The sequence below is a fragment of the Chelonus insularis genome, unplaced genomic scaffold (genome assembly GCF_013357705.1).
Source record: "Chelonus insularis isolate UGA/USDA-ARS -01 unplaced genomic scaffold, ASM1335770v1 contig_317_pilon, whole genome shotgun sequence".
NCBI classification, from domain to species: domain Eukaryota; kingdom Metazoa; phylum Arthropoda; class Insecta; order Hymenoptera; family Braconidae; genus Chelonus; species Chelonus insularis.
The window spans coordinates 621,360-642,222 of record NW_023276487.1 but is presented as its reverse complement, the minus strand read 5'-3'; the positions used below and the strand labels follow the sequence as shown (position 1 = coordinate 642,222).

General features: G+C 33.8%; 1 protein-coding gene across 6 annotated transcripts in view; it reads right to left on the bottom strand.

Annotated features, from left to right (window-relative positions):
• The window catches only part of Eip93F (Ecdysone-induced protein 93F), a 53,902-nt gene extending 40,000 nt beyond the window's left edge, over positions 1-13,902 (bottom strand). For 2 of the 6 annotated variants that reach the window (XM_035080985.1, XM_035080988.1), the window contains exon 1: positions 3,767-5,079. The gene's annotated coding sequence lies outside the window, so the exon portion shown is untranslated. Of the gene's footprint in view, positions 1-3,766; positions 5,082-13,256 lie in introns of those variants that run through there. The other 4 variants (XM_035080987.1, XM_035080986.1, XM_035080990.1 and 1 more) reach the window with 4 other exon arrangements.
• Positions 13,903-20,863: the final 6,961 nt, after the last annotated feature.

The window sequence follows — 20,863 nt, the reverse complement described above, 5'->3', positions numbered from 1 at the left end:
TAATGGTAATAGTGATATTTTTGACTCAATAATAGTTTCAATAATTGTCATTATCTGTTTTGAAGAACTTACATACGATGAGTATTGGAGAGCACAAAATTATATTGACTACTGAGTGCATGAAAAAAAAAAAGAAAGAAAAAGAGAAAAACTGTTTTGTATTAATATTTAATAGTCCAGAGAGTTGTTGTTACAGCAGTATGGCATGCACGCACGCAAGGAAAAATCGTACGGACTCTCAACATTTTTTTTTTCTTTATTGCTCTCTCCACCTACTTGAATATACAACTCAGTATTAACAGGATCAATGATCAAGTTCTAGTAAATATGGATGACAAATTGAACAAGTCATTCAATAATTTCTGGCAAATCAAGTTGAAGGTTTGATAACCATAGTCAATGAATTGAATGTGAAGTATGTAACTTAAGTGATCCAGTGGTAAGTGAATCCCGTTGAAAATCATATAAGGGGAAGGAAGCGAGAAAAACGGCAAGATCCAATTAGTGCATAGCTCTTGAAATATATACCAAGTTATAGTTAGGTGTACAATGCAAGACACTGGTGATAGTATGTAGACATACACACATGTGTCGACTTATGTTTGTATATATTATATATATGTATATGTATATATTCACACGAGCATCGAAAATGCACAAGAGTTCTCAGCTTTAACACGCAGTTCGTAACACTCTCTAGTCTTCCACTCGAGTGAAAATGTTGTGAGGGTGCAGCTAAAGTAAAGGGAATGTAGTTGAGGAGTTGGAATAGAAGAGGAAGAGGAAGAAGCAGTTGAAGGAAGAGAAAAAAAAATGAGAAATGAATGAAGAACGAAAGTCACAGCAGAGAAGTTAAGTTAGACTTTCAACTGACAAGGAACCGAGGACGTGATGCCGGGCCGTTCGGCACATGGAGACAGTTACATAACTCTAAATCTGTCGGCCATTTTGCTAACTCGAGACTGCCATCCTCCTCACCCATGCTCGTTCTCTACTGCCACTTCTTCCTCCCCCCTTGTCCCCCTTTAGCATTCAAACTATTTCGAATGTCATTCCACTTAAATGATGCGCTCGTTTTACATTCTAACTACGGCCATATTTATTCATGCCATTTGATAAAGATTTTTTCAATTAAAAAATATTTATTTCAACTATTTTTAACACACATATGAGCTTTTATATGAAACTATGTTTACCATAAAATATTTCGAGCAATGACATTATGAGTTCAGCAGCGTATATGACTGTTTAAAAAATTAATAAGGATATAAGAAAATATAGACAACTACCACACTAAAAGTGCCTACGTTCTAATATGACTTTAAATTGAGGTCAAACCAAATTTTCTACTTTAACCTACTGAATACCTGGCGAATTTAGCTTTCTAAAGCAGCAAGTAGAGACGACATTCACGAATGTGGAAGCATTTCCAGACACTTGGGAGTACCTTCTTCACCGCGAATCTGGACTTCAAAATTAGTCGTAGTCTATCTTTCTTTCTCTATCCATCTTTCTCTCTTTTTCCTCTCTAAACCCATCTCTCGTGGGGTACATAAACGACATGAAGCTTGGCAACCTACACCTTGATGTCAAACGATCTCCCCGTGCTTTTGAGTTCAACGATCTAAATTATAGCCTCTGCTATTTCAATGTGTACTGGGAAATTTGTGAAATTTGTAGATAATTAATTTCTTTAAGTTATCAAGTGTTATTATTACAATTCAAGACTGTTATTACGACATAAATATATGGATATACATAAAATTTATATGTATGTATTGCTTTCCATGTATGCAGAGTTTGTAATTTGTAATCTGATCTACAGCTAAAACTACTCAATTTCTTTATTTATTTCCTTGTCCTACATGCAAAAAGTATGATAGAAGAAGAAAAAGGAAGGATGAGTTATATTTGAACTGATGCAGTGATTGGAACACGACGAATATACGTGCTGACTTTTTCGATTGCAAGATGAATAGAAACGCGATATCTTACTGCAAAAAAAAGCTAATAATATATACGAAATTGCGTACTATGAGCAATAAGAAATTGTCCAAGATGATCACGAAAATGATTCGTTATTTAAGTGTGATTATCATGATCATAAAATAGAAGAGAAATTTTATATTAATATCCTTCAGTTACTAATAGATTTACCATTATAGAAAATAACTTAATAATAAAAACAATGATTATTCTTTTACGTGTCAGTATTTTTTTCTTTTTTTTTTACATTTTATGCACATCAAACAATTATAAAAATTTAAAATGTCTTTACGTTTTTAAATGAATAATTAGTTTATTGGACATATTGTAGCTTTGATTTAATTTATCTATGTTATTTTCAGTATTATTAATCTCATTAGTAAAACATAAATTACGAGGGAGTGATGGAATGAGAGAGATAAAGAGGGAGAAAGAGATCGAGATATATATTTATATGTAGTTAGAGCGATTGAAACAAACTGTTGAACAAATTGGTTCTATCCTGGAATGTAGAGAAACATGCGCATGACCAATTGAGTTTTCCGGATGCACGTTGGTCCATTCCGGTTTACCCGTGTTCAAGTTTTCAACGAGTGAGCATGTACATTGAAAGCGCGACAGGTTTCCACGTGCACGTGGTGCGACCAGCAGCCGGCACGAAACGTGAAGCATATAATAAATATAACAAAAGATTGGAAAAATTTTCTTACAATTTCATCTATGATTTCTTTTTATATTAATCAATAAATATATTATATATTTATTGAATAAATTTTGAGTTTTGAATTTATTTTTAGTTTACAAATTTGCAAGTAAATAATGTGGCAATTCAACAGGCATCGTGGCAATGAGAAAGACCAAAGGAAAGAGAAAGAAAGACGAGTGAGCTATATTGTAGAAATGGCTGACAAAAGCATATATGATAAGAGAAGTGTTGGGAGCACGTTTTCAGAAGCAATTTAAAATTCGCAGTAATGTAGATATATTGTGAAAACATCGTAAGATTACATGAACAAAAGTAGAGAGGAATAAGAGAGATGACAAAAAATAATAAGAAAATAAAAAGAAAACTGAAAAAAAATTAGAAGTGCAATTATGAGAAGTGGAAAAGTGGCGACGTCACAGTAATAATCTTCAAGTGTTCTTTTCGGCCATTTTGGTGCCCAAGAGTTGCGCTTACGATATCTATAGTCGTCACATCATAAGCCATTTAGTTTTTATTTAAGTCAAATTTTTTTATTAATTTGTTTCTGGAAAAAAAATTTTTTTTTTTTTTCAATAATTTCCGTCTCTTTAACAATTATTTAAAAGATTTATTCTTTTATCGTCGAACACATGTGTATCTACACAAACACGTATTCAACATTTTCAAAGTAAACTCCCCTTATACCCTCCGTCATTCCATTCTTTTCTGTATACTACGCTGCACCCTCGAAAATTCGCCCTTGTTCACGAGTGTACTCGTCGCGACGAGGCAACAACTCGAAATAAAATCTCAGTAGAATGAGACTACGAGACAGACATCACTGTATATAATACTCACTGATCTACTATTACTCTTAAAGAGATGATAGCAAAGTATGTATAGATTTTTTTCACTCTCATCCTAATTTTTCCATTAAAAATATACATGTGAATGAATGAATATTGATAAATGAATATGTTTTGAGGACAAAATAAATACTGTTTGCGAATAAAAATCTATTGATAATCGTTATATTTATAACTATGATTAGATATATCAAGACACTTGGAAAAAAAAAAAAAAATGAACACGAACCTTTTGCTGCACTCCCGAATTATTAACCGGATACCAAGCTTCCTGATGATAATTAGAGATATTTTTTCTCTTCATTGCATGAAAAAAACACATTTTTTAAATTTATAACTTCATTTCCACCGTTATAACTGTCAGGAGAATAACAAAAAAATTCGAGAGCACGAATGAAAATTTTAATCGTCAAAGAATCACACTTGTGACAGTAAAAACACACTTGAATTGAAAGTAATTTATTCATAAAACACGTTGATCACGTAATTCATATTTGTTATACATAATAATAAAAAAGATATTTTAACAAATAAAATAATCAAAACAATTCACTGTTCATTTAGTTGAAAAGTGTATATATTTTATGTAGTAATATTCCCTGACAATTTTCAAAATTTTGTTTATAATTTTTGTATATATTTCCGGTTGTCACAGTTCAATAAAAGCTCCTGTGAAACTTATCTCTCCCGCCGTCGGGAGAACAGCAAAAGAAAGCGCGAGCGCAGACTCGCAGAACGATGATGAAGACGAAGAGGAGGACACTGTTGTTAGTCGTCGTCGAGCGCGGGTATTATCACCTGGGCAGTCTTGTGTGTATTCACCTCAACAAAAACTTTCTTTGAGTATTACAAAATTGAACGAAAAAAAACAACTCAAATTCAAAAGTATATATTCCCACTGAATGCACTCGTAGTCTTTGGTTGATCGTGAGAGCAATTAACGAGATCTTGAAACGAACTTGAACCACAAGAACACGAGGACAATGATGACGTTTATAATCACTTATTGGACCGAGTCAAAAGTTCACTAGTATTTTCACTTTCTTATCTATACATTAATTCTTAAACTCACCTTCCATATTTCTAAACAGAGTCTATTATTTTTATCTTTAGAATATTTTGAATTTATTTTTTAAAAGCCCTTCTTTCACTTGGTCACTTTTCATATAAATCCCTATTATTTACTCTTGCTCTCTCCCTCTTTCTTATTGGCTTTTCTTCACTTGGATGCACATGTTCTTCTTTCTCCTTGTAATATACCCTCGACGTAAATCGTGTTCGGGATGTATACTAAACGCGGCCACGAAGAGAGAGAGAGCACCCAGGGCTCTCCCGACTGCTCCGTTTGGATATGCGTTTGCGAGTTGCGTTGGGTCGCGCTGCGCTCCCGTAACTGCATCCGCGTCTGCCAGCGCAACTTGCGCGCTGCGAGCGCCGCCATCTAACCAACCCCACCACAATCTATGTCTCCTCGTGTCCCGCCAACCACTACCATCACCACTGCTGTTGCTGCTACTATCACATTCAACCACTGTACACTTCTCCACTCGTGCGCCCTACACATTTCCCAAGTAGTACTACTACCACCACCACCACTACTACTGCCGATGCATTTTCATCTGAACATGAAACTACACACGGACCATTACTACTTCCTTCAACGCCTCGTCACAGTAGTAGTGGTCACTAATACACAGACCACTTGAAATCGTCTACGCCACTTTCGGTGCAACGTACATCGTTCTTGCGCGCACACTTCTTACGTGTGTACGTGCCGAATCCGAGATTTATCATTGGATAGAAAATCTACTCTCTCAAATGAATATATCGACAGATTAATTGGATACTCCAAATTTCAATGACGCATTTTTTATTTCTCTTTTATCATAAAAATACGTGAATGTCTAAGTAATTGATGTAAAAGAATCTTTGAAAAACTTTTAATATTTTATTTATTAAAACTCGACTTGAGAGAATATATAAATAATTCTTTGTTTCATTTCAAGGCTAATAAAATGTTTCTCTGACGAAATATTCTTTTTGTCTTGAGTTTCGTGCTCTGCTTGATATCGTACTTGCAAACTCGTGGGTACTCGTGACCATGACACTTTTAATAGAAGACAATTTGGTGCGTTAGTGATGCGATTTGAAATTTAAATATTCACGCGTTATCATCGAAATGAAATCTCCACATAAAAGTTAACTTTTTATGTGTAAAATAAAAATGTTTAATATCATTACAGCCGAAAATTAACAAATAATGTGTACAGATGAAAGGTGGAGATAAAAAAAAACAGAGTACAAAACATTGGCTGTTTATATGCATAAGTGTACATGTAAATTTCAAAGTAGTTAGTCATCGAGTTATGATTGTTTCATGGATTTTTTTTTACTCTCCAAAGTATGTAGTATATAAAGTCACATGGGAGAAGGATACCCGAGTAACCACATAGTTAATCTCTCGTTACACTCTTGACTTGCGTATAAAATAATTGTTTTCTCTGAAATCAAAATCATTTGCCAATTAACGTAAAATATGATTCTTCAATAAATCATAATATATCAAAGCGTGAAGAATTTAGTTGAGTAATCATTTGAGTTTCGGAGGAGGTCGATTGGACTTTCAAGATGGTAGACTAACAAGATACATACAAGTGTATAGAATAATGTGGGTAAAAAAGAGAGAGGGTGCAAGAGAGATGAAGAGAAAGAGATTAGATATTACGCGGCGCCTCCCGACGCCTTCGCTCATGTGTTGCTTCTCGGTGTGGTGTTGCGCAATTTACGCGAAATAAATGTCTTTTCCAGAAAACGGGACATCAAGAAGTTTGCGCCATTAGAGCTGCGAGCATAGCGCAAAACCGATTCCCTATACTTGACATTAAATTCCACGGCGGCCTTCTAAGCTCTCCCCCTCATACGTCGTGCCTTTCTCTTCTCGTTTAAGCGAACCAATGCCTAAGCCACGTCCCGAAAAATGTCCGCCCACGGCGATCACGGAGGTGGATTTTCGAGGTCTCTCGGTTATGTTGTTGAGCCTGCACACGAGAATACAACTCATGGGTCCACCATTTTTATACTATTTTCACGCCAACACTCATAGTTATTTTTCACATGGCATTTTTCTCTTGTCCTAACCACTGCAATATATTAAATATACACTCTAGCGGCTATTTCTCACGGTGTCATAAATATTGTAATAATTTATCATAAATAAGAAATATGGAGATATGATCATTTAATGATTGATAATTATTACAATGTGTACAGATAATGCCGGTAGTTTCGAGCAATGAATAAAAATTAATGGAAGGTTATTAAGTCACAACAAAAGAAGGAGCAATGCAAACGTGATCGGACGGTTCTATGGTAAGCTAATGGCATGATATCGTGGCGAGTCTTTGCAACTGTATAACGCCAAAGTCAGAATGCACAAGAGAAAGAGAGAGAGAGAAAGAGAGTCGAATGAAGAAGAGAGAGAAAAAGAAAGAAGAGGGGAATAGGCTCCATTGGCTCTATACATGCATGTGCAGTTTGCCTGAGGCTCGCGTGAGTCGCTTGCTTGGTTCCAATATCTTCTATATATGTGTGCGTATTCCACTGCTAGTGCGTGCGTCGAAGCCACGTGACGTCTAAATTCAGTCAGCCATTTTGGAGCATGATTCATTTGTTTAGAATGGGTCGGATAGTAGTAGGAGGCGGAGCCTCACGAAATCTTCCTGGGTGTTATAGATTTAACCAAAATGCAACCTTCCCTGCTCCACTTATGATACATCATAAGTCCATTTTTTTACTCCACTCAGACTTTATTGCATCTTCATACTTCAAATCATTTGTCATCAACTTCTTTTACATTTCAACTTTTTGTATTGGTTGTCGAAATATTATTATTTAAGACAAACACATCGTCTCGTCAGAGAAAACTCTTACACAAGGCTAAGATCCAATACCCTCGAGCTACATGATAGCTTAAACATTATTCCACTAAGGAAACAAGGACGATGAATTATTTATTTGAAACTGTGGAAATATGAGAGTGACAGCAAAAAACAATGCGAAGGACAGATACTCATCATTATCATGATTTGGAGAAATAATGTCAAAATATCTTTTTTACTTCAAACACAAAAAATCATTGTTATACTTGCATACACTTTCACTTTACTCTTCAATACCTGATTGATTTTAAAATGCATCATGATGAATTTCAGTGATCATCATAAAACCTTATTTTCAGTCAATTTAAACGATACATAAAAATCATCTTCAATTATTTTTTAAACAATCAGTTTTCAAACAAACAATTTATCATAATCAATAGTTGATAAACAAATCATTAAGTTGTCACTATTTATAATGACAGAATGTTTTTTTTTATCAGACAAATTTTCACTCTTATGTCGTGAGAATGTTTTTTTTATTCCTTAGATATTGCAGTAAATTGAAAGTGGTCAATGTTTTCCTTTTCATCTTCATACACGTCTCAAGGTCATGTCTGCAGAGTGGGTCAAGCAAACTACCGGTCATTGAGACTCTTTGTCGGTGCAATGTTTGTGGGCTCAAAATGAAGGGTCTCGGCCAAAAATTGCTCTTCCCTCCTTTTATAAATTTCAAGGAGCCCATATCTGGTTAGTGCACTCGCTATTGCACGCTACACCGCGCAAGTAGCGACCCCGGCATTCTGCGGGTATCCAGCGTGTCGGAAAGGGAACGGACGCCGGCTGCGAAAAGGCCTTGACCGTATCTCCGCTTATCGCATCAGCCGCGGTTGCACTCCAACAGCGTCATCGTGCGTCACACGCCACGGACGTTGTCAAGAGACGAATTGGTTGCAGCGATGAATAAGACCACGACGGAAAATTTACTTAACACTAAAAGACAATTTTATTGTTCTCCGAAACATTCACTTTTTTTCACAACCACGATTTTGAGATAAAATATATTTATTACTGTTATGCAATTATATTTTCATTTTAGTTCATAGAACCACATTCATTTTAGAAAGAAATAAAGAAACATAATGCAACGAATTATCATTGCCAATAATAGCCCGAAAAAATTTAAATTATGATGTAAATTATTTTTTTTCAACAAATTTGAATGTAATTGAACTAATTTTTTAGGCAAATTATTCTGTATTGTGGTAACGAGAAAGGAAAAAAATCTCTTCCACTATCATCCCTAATTTTATTTCCATTTTTCTGAGATTCATGACATCAAATCTGATGTAAAATTGTGCAGATTTAACTTAAATGAAATTAATCTACATGTCAGAAATATATACATACATAAATACTTGAACATTCACAAACTGTACAATAAAAAGTGTTAAATACGAGTTTACATAAAATACATGTTTCAATAATATATGGTTGTGAATATATATTATCAAAAAGACATTAAAATATAATGATGTCTTATTACTGAAAGAATTTGTAAATTAAAGAAACTCTATCTCAAGTTAATAATCCATTATTATACAAAGAAATACATAAAACATGTGAATGATTCAAATTAAAAAAAAATAATTTGATGTTTTTTATTATCTAAAGTTATTAATCAATTTAATGTTTAATAAAAAAAAAAATTTAATTATTCGTATCTAAGGGTTACAGAATATAGATGTGCTGTGCAATTTAACACGTCAGAGAATTTAGAACGATCAAGAACTGCAGCGACAATCTGAAATAAGTGCTAAAGCAGAGCAGCATGGGTTAGCACGAACAGCATCATATATATTACATAGCATGCATAAGATGGTATATTCAAATGTGCTTAGTATAGTTCTACGACATATTTTGGAGATACCTACTTGTTGCGCTCAGCAAGTGCGCTTATAGAGAGAAAGAGAAGTCAAGAAGTGGTATATAGGTTAGTCCTATATATAATACGAACACGTGCACATGATGCTTGGAAAGCATGTACATGCAAAATACCAGTGTGAAGTGTAATGTTGGAAGACTACGTGTGTATGTCATGTATCTGGATAAAATACTATCATGTTAAAATGTAAAACGAATATTTTTCAAGATTATTTTATATTGATATTCGTTAAATAAATCCTACTATACGTTAATGAAATAAATAATGAAAAATAGAGAAATCAAACACTTGAAGAGTCAATTGTTGGAACGAGTCCAAATTCCATCGTAGTACATTTGAACCAACTTGTTGCTGGATAAAAAGTCAAGAGAACAGAGTAAGAAAAGAAGAGAGAAAATGAGAGAGAAAGAAGCTGCAGAAAAGTAACTGTGCTATCATTAATTCAAGCTTATTTGCGAAATTTCAAGTTGCCCGAGAAAGAAGCACTTGTGTTGAGGCGAAAAGGAGAGAACGAGTTTAAACGAGAAGTCGATAGTAACTGGCACGAGGGTTTTAGCACATGGAAACATTTGGGGCTTATATACGCGCATATTTCGAGCGATATCTACTTGTTGCTCTATGTGCGAGAAGCCACGAAAGTTGGTGTTATAATAGTTTTGTAGACAGATATGCTTTATACTTTAATGGTGATATTAGATTTAGATAGAAATAAATTTCTACAGTGGATTGAGCAAAAAGACTATTTAATGACTCTATAATATTATTCACCAACTCCCTTAAATTAGGCTGTCTATTACATTGCAACCTTATTTATTCTGGTGATGAAATAATTATTTATAAAAAAAAACAACATGAATATATATTACATAATTTCATTTTAAATAAATGATTGATGATTAGTTAATTAATAGTCTTCATGTATAAAAGTGATGAATAAAAAAAAAATTTTTTTAATTGATAAGAAATTTGAAAAATACTTGAATGAGTTGTATTGCATTGTAAAGTTGGCAAATATACAAAGTTAAGTCACAGAGTGCACGTGTTTAATGTAGTCGAGACATATCCTAAAGCAAGTTACACACGATGCAGCATGCCAGTAGTAGCAGCCGCCACGCCGGTAGTATGAAAGCCGTTACTACTTGTTGCTCGCCGGTCCTATAGTCCCTATAGTTCCTATAAGTCCTATAGGAATGACTGTACCTACTCTATCGGTCGACAAATGGTGCGGGGGTTGGGAAACTTGGCTTACGATAGACTGAGAGAAAGAAAGAGGCTGAGTGTAGCAGTACACTTAGCGTCGTTTTTCCTGCTTTTGAATGGCGCCGTTCCAACCACTCTGACGTTCATCTTGACGCCTGAAGATTAAAGCTACTAAGGTGTGTCAAAGAAATTCACACTCGAAATACATACACTTGATATTTTATACATTTGAAATTGCATTGTAGAAAATGCCATTGACACAATGCACTGAAATATCGATGTAAAAAAATATCAACGATAAATCTAGCCATTTATTTATTTACATTGATGATTAAAAATTTATAAATATTTTTTTCTCTGACCATGGTCTGTTTTATGAATACATACTCAGTCTGATAAGCGCAAATGAATGCTTTGTACAGACTCATCAACGTATTAGCGTGCTTGTATGTATATTTGGCGTCGAGTGTTTGTAATGCATGAGAATACGAAGAGGAAAAAGGAAAGAGAAGAGACAAAGTAAATGTGTGCACTAGTGTATATAGAGTGGTATACCTACGTAATGCACTGATACAAGGATATATAACTCGTTGCAGCATTTATGTAGAACACACTCACTCTCAATGGGTCACTCTCACTCTCTCCCAACCGAGAGGGAAATTTGGCAGCTGTTTTTAAGCCCGGTTAACTGGCGAAATTACTCGAGCCCTCGTGGTGTGCTTACTTGCAGCCGCCTTTTCAGCCTCACGGTCATATACTTTTCTCTCTCTCTCTCTCTCTCTCTCTCTATCCCGTTCATATTTTCGTTTCATTTTACTTTCAATTCTATTTTCTTTGTACTTGAAAATCTCCCGTTTAACTGAAATAACATTCATCCCATCACATTTTACTAATACACTCATTATATTACAAAAATGATAGAAATATTTTTTTCTTTTTTAGAACAAAATTCATCTAAAAATGACGAGTCATGCAATAATATATCTGATGATAGCTTACACGCAAGGACTTTACATTATGCACGTGCGAGTTCACGAGTTTGTCGGTTTGGCAGCGGATGCAATTACTCCCCACTTGAAAACAGCACATACGCAAACTCATAAGTCCCTTTTTCCTCTACATCATATCATATACGTATGTATGTGAAATTCTCTTTCTCCCTCTTTCGTTGCATCAAGTAAAACCGGTCGTCGCACTCGAGAGTTCTTTTTGTTCGTTGTCCTCATGCACTGACCTAGGTTAACTCGATGTGCAGTGCCGAATATAAAGCGGCCAGTTCCACTGACCCCCTCCCCATCCCCTCGATACAACGCGTCACCCTTCCCTTTCGTCTGCCAGCCAGCTGTAGTCCATTGCCAAACTCCCAACTGTGTGAAACACTCACACATTTAAACACACTCGCCAATACACACTCACTTGGACTCTTTTTGATGCAGAAAGCACAAGAGAACGGGTCGAGGGCAGGGCCACGGCCATCCAAAAATTACCGCACCCTTTTTTCTCTTTTCCCTCATTACTTTAATCTTGCTTTTTTTTATCATTTCAATACTTTGTATTTTATAGATTGATACAGTGAAACTGTAACGTATTTTAAAGGAATATTATTGATAAATAAATTGAAAAAAAAAATTTCATTTTAAAAAATAAGTCAACTTGATAATTTTATCGACTATAAGTTGTATTTTATTCATATTTATGTATTTTTTTATCAACTTTTTTTTTTATTAGTCATTATAAAACTAACAAGCAGTAAAATAATCTCATTTATGAAAGCAATTTACAATAATTAAATTTTTTAAGCTTAATTTTGAATGTCCATAAACAAAGTTTATGTAATGTTTAAAAAAAAAAAATATTGATAAGCAGAAAAATTAGCAAATGAGTTATTATGTAATTAAAATGTTAAATCTATTATTCAATATTTTCTCTAAAAGAATATTTATTTATTTATTCATTCATATTCTATTGAACACAATGATAAAAATATAAATTCAAAAATACGAAAATGTAATTGATGTTTTAATATTGATTAAATAATCACTAAAGATCAATTTTCATTAGAAAACTATTGCGAGATGCTGATACAAGTATATATCCGATGCGGTTTAATTCTTGGCAGTGATTATGTGCTTGAAACACTCATGAAACAAAGCGGGCTCTGTGTCCTCTGAACACGAATGTTTCGCGACCTATCCCTCTACTATAGATATATATATTTTTTCAAACATGTATTGCACTCATTTCCTGATACATATACATTTATATGACACATCTCTGCCTGGTTTATTGTATTCACGGATTTTATAAACGAAGCAACCCTCTCTATTTGCACTCAAGCGAATCGGACCACACAAACGCATGAAAAATGACGGGCGAGTAAACATACAATAAAAAAAGAAAGAAAATCAAGTATAGTAGAGGTGCTTTCAAACTGATCTCTCTACTTTTTGATTTTTTTCCCTCTCATTTTTTTTCAATTTCTCAATGAATGTTTCCCCCTTCGATGAACATTCATTACGTGCATTTTGAAAAAAAAAACTCCGAATCAATAGCTACCTCTTTACCTAATGATTAATCAAGATAGGGACAGTGCTGCTATCTGCGCAAAAGTTTTTTCCATAAAAATTGCAGCAATAGCTATTTAGAACTCAAGTATTTATAATTAAAAATGGATGAAAAAAAAGTAAATCACTCACCGACTAATTGAACAGAGGAAAAATCATTCTTTATATTATCAATATCATCATCATCATCATCTTCATCATCAGTGGTTGCTGCTGTATGTATATATCCTTCATATATTTTTTTATTACGTTAATAAGTTTAAAGCTTGCACTTTTCTGCACTCTCTGCACCCCACACTGCACCATACACTTATATTTATTCTATAGTTATTATCACTTTTTTTTCATTTTTTTTTAAATTAAGTTCTCCATGACAACTTTGAAAAAATTATTCCATGTTCAATATATATAAATAAAAAGAATATTTTTCAAAATCACAACTAAAAACAACTTCACTGATTTAATTTAAACTTCTTCGTTTTTCTTTTTTTTTCTATTTTTCGTTGTAATAAGAAAACAACATAAAAGTGGATTGATTAATAATAATAATAATTAAAATAATTATTTTTGGAAAATTAATCGATCATTTTGAACTAAACACATGTTGTTAAGTATACTGACCTCCTGCACATTTCGTGCATCCAGATAACGCCCGTTGATGCACTAACCTACCTCACGCACAACAAGCGACGAACAAATGCGAGTACAGGGTAATGCAAAACGGACTTGTTGGAGAACTCGGCGTTTCTCCCCTCCCACATTTTCCTTCGTTGTCGTTGTAAGTTTCGACTTGAAGTGCGTGAGAACTGTGCGACTTTGCCACTTCTACTTAGTCTCATATTGAGTTAAATCACAGCTTAACAATTTCTGAAAAGAAAATGTCAGTTATTAGTTATGAATAAATTATATATTTATTTATTATTTTACATTTTAAAAAGTCGAAAGTAAAATAATTTTCTCTTTCTGTTGAATTCTATTCTATTTACACGTATATGTCAGGCATATGAATAATATGATATCTTAAAAGATTATATATGTAAATTTGATAAAATTAAAATCGAATATAGCTTTGCCACTTTGTAATATTTGGTCGATGCATTTATTTGTTTGCCGTCAAAACACAGCTGTCTATTCTGTTGTACAAATAAAATTTGTATCTGTGATGGACACATGTTGGCAATAGGCCGATTAATTGAATTCTCTGAGAGATTGAAAGTTTAGTACAAGATGTAAACACTTATTTTAATGAATTTATTTTGATAAAAATTATTCATTCGATTTTAAATGTCTGTTAAATGACCTTGTCAATCGACAAATTATTTATTTACTTGTATTTTAAATTAAAATATTAACATTTAATTAATTCGAAAAATTATCTATCTAAAAATAACCGAAAAATATCAATAAAAATTCATTAAATAGTGTTATTACAGAAATAAATGAATTCAAGTATATTTATCTACCATTATGTTCAATAAAGAAAACATGTGAGAATAATAAAAAAATTTTCGAATGCGGTTTATTAAAAAAACGGTAATATTAGTGAGAAGTAAATATTTGAAAGTATTCGCAAAAGATTGGTTTTGATATTATTATCTTTGTACGTGAGTTTATGCCTCTTCGATTAGCGTCCCACGCACGTGGTTCTCCACCCGTTCACCGTTACTTACGTATATTGGTGTACATTATACCATCTCACCCACGTCAGTATAATAGAAACGATAGTAATGAGTGAGAAGAGAATTTACGCATGATGGAGAGAAAGAGAATTTCCGGTTACTATTATTGAAATCAACTTTGGGTAATTTAATAATAAATAATTCGACTCATAATAATATTAAATGAATTTTTATTTTTTTCCCCTCTCAACTGAATTCATCATAAAGAACGTCAGTCGTTATTATAATTTCTCTTTTTTTAGCTTTTTTTATCTTGCGACGAGCGCGATTAGCCCGCGACAACGAAATCGACCGATAGCGAGGGTGCTATAAGAGAGGTAAATGGCCTTCCTCTTTAGCCGTTCAGCCGAATTGGAGTTGCAGAAAATGCCATGATAGTATGTGAGGGAAAAAGAGAGAGAGAGCAAAGTGCAGCCGGCGATAAGCTGGGGCAAACACGACTTCGACTGCAGGCTTCGAGAAAGGAATAAAAGACCGAGTCAAGAGAAGAGGGAGAGAAGAGAGAAAGAAGAGGGAACGAGAAAATATAAAAGCACGAGGCAAGAGGAGAAGAGACTTCTTTCTGTGCTCATGGCAAATGTTTTTCATTGGAATACGTGCTAGGGTCGGGACGCACGTATAACGATCACGCGTTCTATATCGATTGACTTTACCCAGGGTTTATACTTTTATATAGTCAGGCTACGCGATGGATTTTATACTCATTGTTAGTCTCTACGGTTTGCTATCCTCTTCATATAATTTTTTTTCGACGCACGATCAAGCAGGTGGTACGTAATGTTCGTAATTGCGTATCACCGACCTGCACCGACTGTCATATCAAGTCGATCTCTATCGTTCAATCATGATTTCAAACTTCCACGCAATCAATCGATGTCACTTACGATACTTTCAACTTTATAATAAGCATCTCAATTGTATTTAATTGTATGCTTATATATCCAACAAAGTTATTATAATTACAGTCCAAGTTTTTGGAGTAGAACTATTAAATTCTCTCCAATCAATAGAAATCATTTATTCATTACAAACTCTCTATCCATTTTATAATAATTTATTCATTTTTTTTTAATTGTAATGATATTGTTCCTTTAAAAATCAATTTTTAAAACAAACTTTTATATATTTTGATTTAAAATCTATTTGCCAAGCTTATTTTCTTTTCCAATAAATAATAAAAAGCTTTTTTGATCCATTTCAGAATTTATGACATCTTATTTGATACATTTTTTTTCTTCTTACAACATTTCATGGACTGTCAGATGTCTTAACAGTTGTGTTTGATATTAGCAACCCCTTCTAGAATACCCTTGAGTCTCAGGAGAACGTTGTTTCTGAGAACGATTTCGGTCAAGAAATATAGAGGAAATAGATAAGAGAGTATGCAATAGCAGTGTAACTGAAAAGCAAATAGAGAAAAATAAAGGAGAAAGAGAAAAAGAGGTATTTTGCCTCAACTACCAGAAGACAGAGGCAGTAGCGGTGGCGTTCACAGCCGCGAGATAACCGGAATACAGGTTTCCGCGGATAGAGTTGTGCCGTGACGACGGGGCTAATGGTAGGGGGTATACCGGTAGAGATGCTAATGCCGGCCTTGTGCCACATACCCGCTCCTGGTGCATGTCCGTGTGCATGTATATACACTGTGTACAAAAAAAAAAAAAGTACATCAGTGTCCGAATAACGATACGTTTATGTATGTATACACACGCACGTGCAGCTGTGAAATCATAATGATGCTTGATACTGTTTAATGATTTTAATAAAAATATGCGTGAGTTAATGATAAATAATTGCTTCAATGATATTCATTCTTTTTTAACATCTTATTTCAATTTGATTGTTTTTTCTTCTATCTAATTCGAGGATCAAAATTTTTAGAAATTTAAGATTCTAGTGGAATGAAATTGGATTTCATGGTATGATCATTTTGATGGAATAGAATTTTTGCTGATGATTATGTACATTAGTAGTCGATGAAAGTTTTTAGGGTATTTAGGATAGAAGGTCGATTACCAACTGCGAACATATTGAGAACACATAAAAGAAGGTTAGCTTGGCGGCTTGGGCTATCGCGAAAATGCGTGAAAAACTGGCTGTCCTAGAAATGTAATAGCATCAGCAGTCAGTGGCATTAACTGCCTGGACACACGTGATGTGCATGTTTGTATCTATATATTTATTTTTACACTTTTTTTTTTATGTTTTTGACTATTCTAACTTCCTTATCCATCAGTCTGACAATTTAATTTAGATGTAAAATTAAGATAAATTGTTTTCCCCAACTTTGTAAATTGTAGTTTAAATAACAGCTATAGAGCATCAATTATACTTCTTGTAAAAAAAAATCAGTATAGAAGGATTGAAATTATGATCTAAAAGATAATTACTCTTTAAAAACAACCTATTTTTATTTTTTATCAACATACTTCAACAAGGATAAAATGCAGTCAATCTTGTATTTAAATGGGCTTTTTTTAATCCAATAATCTTTTAAAAATTTTATATTGGAATTTAATTAATTGGAACTAAGTTAATTTTATGTAAAAAAAGAATTTAACCATGATAAAAACTTCTATCAATTTAATAAAGGTTACATCATAAAGTTGAAGTAAAATATTTTCGGTATTTTTTGACATCAAGTTTTATTCATACACGCCGTCTGCTTTGTTCTGCAATTTGTTCAGTGTCGGGTTTTTTGGGTGTTTCATCATGCGAGTTATTTTTGGTAAAATATTTTTTTCATACTTGTAAATCTGCTCAAAAGAGTGAAAGCTATTTTTTAGCTCAAGTACCATTTTAGTGAACTCATTGAGAGCTTTTAGGATGATTTTAAATTCAATTTTACAATTTTAATAATAATTTATGAGAAAAAGAAATAAAAAATGTCAGATAAAATTGACTTAACGACCAGTTATTTTTTTTACCGCTAAAATCTTGACTTACGTCTTAGCTTACTGTATGGATTCTCAATGTTTCATAGCATTAATTTTGCTCCTCAATCAATAATTCTTTCAATCGAATCGACGCGGTCAAATGTAAACGGTATAACTTATATGCGATTATTATGGATGCCTGAGAATCACGAGGCTGTGCTAAGTAATAATCTTTAAGCGTTCTAATGCGACTTGGAACCGGGCGGCCTCCAAGTTGAAATAACTCGACGCTGGTTACTACTCTTCCTCCCTCCTCCTCCTCCGTCTTCTTTGCCACCCGATCAGAGTACAGCGCGTCGGATAAGGTGTGCGGGGAGACACCGCTTGCAAACCACCAACGAACCTCGTGCCAAACCGCCACGACAAAGAGAACCAGCTGCTCATTGGCGAAACTATTGCTCCTGGCCGTTCTCTAATACTTTAAAGTATATATCTCTATAACATTCTAACGTTCTCCCATCACAACGAAGACAACAAGGACGATCGGTGAATGTTACAAAGACATTTTGCATCAATATTATTATTCAATTGAAATTATTATAACCTGCTTAGAAAAAGGAAAAAAAAACCAATCACTCATTTCACACCGAAATGTTATGAAATAAGAAGATGTATATTTTTTCTTCATTCATTTGTTCCAGAAATGAAACAAAAAGCTTTCTGTCCAATGAAATGCATATGCAAATATCAACAATTCGACATGAATACGTCGATATGTGAACACTATACGGACACAATCGATTATATTCGCCAGAGGAAAATACGTACACTCTACATGCATTTTATTCCCTGGCACTCCTTCATTCTTGTTTTATTATTATTATTGCTAAAAGAGAAGGACGACAATGACCCGGGTGTTACAGCCATCACACAGAATTGACCGGCTTGTGAATGTTATTCATTTATTTTTTTAATCTCGCTTTCAATCGCAGACGACACAAGACGGATGGATGTGCAAATATCGATTATGAAAAGTGCCGAACAATAGGGTTTATTTTTTGTTATTGATAGCTATTGTTAGCAGTGTATAGAAGAAGATCGTCGACGTTTACAATCATGGGTCATAGGCACTACTGAAGGACAGCGTAAATAACTGATCATCTTCCTCAAATAAATTTTCATATTCACTGAATCTTTTAATTAAAATGCTATGTCAAGTCTATTTTATTATATTCAGAATAATTTTTTTCGTTTTTTATTTCGATTGAAATACTACAAATGTTCAACTAGAATACATAGTTAATGACATGGTGACAAAAGCTCAAAAAATATTTCAACATTTGCCACAAAGAGTATTCAAGAATTTATTGTTTTTCATTTCGTTGTCAATATCAACGATTTTTTTTTGTGGTTTAGCGAAAGTTTTTAATTGCTTCCGCATAAAACTTTTGGTGTATGGACAATAAAAAGAGTGACAAAATTAAGGGAGAAAGAGTGTGTATTTATATTGGTATATATAAGTATACATTGAATGAGGTGAAGTGAAAGTGCAGTTTTGCTAAAGAAAAAGAAGGGGCTCCAGGAGAACCACAGTATGCACCGTTGCTTAGTGTCTTGGCTCAGAGGCCTCTGACCTTGTCCCAAATACTACGACTGACTGGTTCTCTCGTTGTTAACTCTTTTGTACCTTATAACTTAACTCCTCTCTTACCTTTAGTTTGTCTCACGTCTAATTGTATCTGACATTAGCTCTGTTAAAGTTTCCAATAATTCGCACTATCTAATATGAAAAATCATTATTTCACGAAGACAAACGTGATCTTTTATGATAACTTAAAAAAAAAAACGAGTCATTTTATGATCAATAAATTTCCTAATAGAGTCATAAAAGATTTGCTTTATGACGATAAAAATCATACAAAAGACATAAAAATTTATCTAAAGAAAATGAAAAGCCAAAAAAAATTTGCAATAAAAAAAGTCATTTAAACAAGATAAAAGCATTCTTATAAGAGCCAAGAGCAAAATATAAAATAAAGAATAAAATATTTTCTGACTTGCATTATCGTTCATTTTTTCTCCAACTTCCAACCTATTTCTTTTAAAAATACCTCGAAGTAGTTATAGCAAGTTGTGGACAGACATACTAGGGTTCAAAGAGAGGTTCGGTAGAAATGCCGGGAGGATAAGTATAAGGTATGGAGTACTAGAATAACCCTACGGCCATGAGGCAATTAAGAACCGGTGCATTTGTATCGATCTTTGTCTCCTAGAATCGATGTAATTAAATCAGATATTTCAGGCGGTACCATTTAGTGTGTACGACGTCCAAGGATTCCGGGAAACGACCGGTCGTCCGATATAAGAACTGGGCTTCTTCTCTTCTTTTGCTTTTCAGACTTCTGCTTCATCCCTACCATACTTCACGTGTCGATCACCATCGTAAACATCTTTAACTCAACTTGAGGAATCAGTTCAGATGCTGCGATTTAATCTCACGTTTTTTAAAATAGACTTATTTCATTCATTTCTCTTACACAATTCTAATTGAAGTTATAAATTACACTCAGAGTATTAAATTGATGCTTCAAGTTCTAATATAATAATATACCTTGCTTTCATTATTTCTCTTTTCTAAATATTTCATTTATTATCATTTAATCATTCTCTAGTTAAACTCTATCCAAGCAGGATAATACTGGGTCCATCATTGTACATTTTAACTGTAATATTAGTTCAGTTGTGAAAAATAACTGGGCCATGACTGAAATGATAAGACCAACCGAACACTCTTGCCTAAGTAATTAACTTGCGACAAAAAACAGGAAAGAATTATTTTAAAAAATGTCATTGTGAAATTTGAAAAATTGTCCTTTCGTGTTTATTTTGTGTATGTCACATACTCGTGGGTGCGGGGCCTTTACCAAGAAGTCATTAAGACTGTAAGTAACGACCTGAATACCGGTCTTCGATGCTAAACCAAACAGAAGAGCATAAATCCCTACGAACCACCCACCAAAGACATTAGAATCCAAGCGCAAGCTTCTCATTGCTTGAGAAATTTCGCAATCCGAGTTTTCGATTGATCTCTCCGTATCATTAGTTCATCTAATCAGGTCTCGTAGGCTCTTCCTGTGTGCAGTTGCCAACGGCATCTATTTTCAATGGAAATGTATGTTTTATA